This window comes from Xenopus laevis, chromosome 5S, assembly GCF_017654675.1.
Source record: "Xenopus laevis strain J_2021 chromosome 5S, Xenopus_laevis_v10.1, whole genome shotgun sequence".
Lineage (NCBI taxonomy): Eukaryota > Metazoa > Chordata > Amphibia > Anura > Pipidae > Xenopus > Xenopus laevis.
The window spans coordinates 129658334-129660142 of NC_054380.1; the positions used below are offsets into that span (position 1 = coordinate 129658334).

Below are 1809 nucleotides of genomic sequence, written 5' to 3' on the forward strand. Positions count from 1 at the left end.
CCATCCCCTGATTAAGGCGCAAGCCACTGAAACGTTTTGTGTTTTTGGCATAATAAAAAGATAGGGGCTAGTTCCCCTTGGATTGGCATTGTACGCCAGTAGCCTTTCTTTTGCATGATACTTTGAATGATACTCTGCTCCCTAGTGGTCTGGGTGTACACCTGGTATTTTTTCCTTATCTGGATTTAAACGGCTGTAGAGTCTACAATTCCTGATTCATTTATGTGAGTCTTGATCTTGCCAAACCCACTGGCAAGGAAAGGGTTAATGGCATATGAAAAAAGTCACCTAATATTAATAAAGGATAATACATAAGTACAAGAAATTATATACATGAAGGGTTGATAGAAGTGGGTTTTTGAGAATGAGATTTTTCTCCCGATCAAAAATGACGCCATTGCTTTAGAGCGTTGCCTTTCAACTTACTCTCTGCCCAGTGAGGCAGCATTTAGCATCCCCACTAAAAGTAGCACATTCCTTTTCATTTTCCGACTGCCTCTGATTACACTTTGAACTTAAGAAGACTTCAAAGCCTCCGGTTTATTGGGGAAACCATATGGCCATTATGCTCAGATATGATCACACGGAAATTGGACAGATTTCCATTTGCTCTTGTATCAACATTTTATTGAGCCCGCTACAAAACAAAACTTTTTTTTAGCTAAAAACGGCAATCGTTGGACGGGGCCCAAATGCACTGATCCGAACTCCACAGACAGCTAATCAAGTGCTGGTGAATTTTTTGGGAGGATAAAAGAGAAAATGCTACGGTCACATCAATATTTACACTATTAACCATTTTGCTGTTGAAGACATTTGGCTATGTATATAAATTCTATATGCACAGCATCCAGCAAAAATAGCATTTTGCACCATTCCCTTAGTACGGCAGCAGGTCACTCCTTGTGTATTTATTTAATAAGTCCAATTATAACATCACTGATATCCCACAGCTTCCTAGCAACTAAGTCGTCCATTGCTTTAGGCAGGAGCTCCTCCTCTTTGCAGTTACCAAAGTACTTCCCAGATACTTCTTCCACTTCGGGAGAGGATGCCAGGTAGATGGAGGTTTGACCACCCTCCTCTGGGGTTTTAAAGAAAGCCCATGACACAACATTGAACAGAGGTTTAATCAAGATGGGAATATTAATGGGTCTTCCTAAATTAGTTCTAACAATTCCAGGGTGAAGGGCGTTGACCGTGACGCCAGTTTCTTCCAAACGCCTGGCTAGTTCTCCGGTGAACAAAATGTTAGCAAGCTTGCTGCGACTGTAGCCGAAGCTTCTACTATAACTCTTCACACTGTTCAGGTCATCAAAGTTGACCTCACCATATTTATAAAGCTTGGAAGAAACAACTACTATCCTGCTCGGAGCAGAACTTTTTAGGAGACCAAGGAGCTGGTGATTAACCCCAACTGCATCTCAAATCCATCTTCTGTCTTTGTGTATGGACACTGGAAGGTCCCTGTATTATTGATGAGAACATCCAACCGAGGCTCATCCTTTAACAGGAGAAAGTGGAACAGGTAATAGATGAGCCAGAATATGTTTCATGAAGGGATTTCACAAGACAACAAACTTTTAGGGAACAAGTAAAGCTGACCATATACATATAACCAAAATATAATTAACTGGGGGCCACCAATACTGACTGAAATTTGCATTCATTTTGCAAATTTACCATACCAGGTAGATTTTTTTGCCCAACCTAGCTACCAACACAGGCCAATAGTGACTTGATCTCTAAGGGACAAGTTGTCAGGAAATATCTGGCCAGCTTTATGGGGGCCATAGACGTAACAATTAT

The 1809-nt window shown here is 41.0% G+C and overlaps 1 pseudogene; it reads right to left on the minus strand.

The window, feature by feature from the left end:
• Nucleotides 1-911: 911 nt before the first annotated feature.
• Nucleotides 912-1510, minus strand: LOC108717494 (annotated as a pseudogene).
• Nucleotides 1511-1809: the final 299 nt, after the last annotated feature.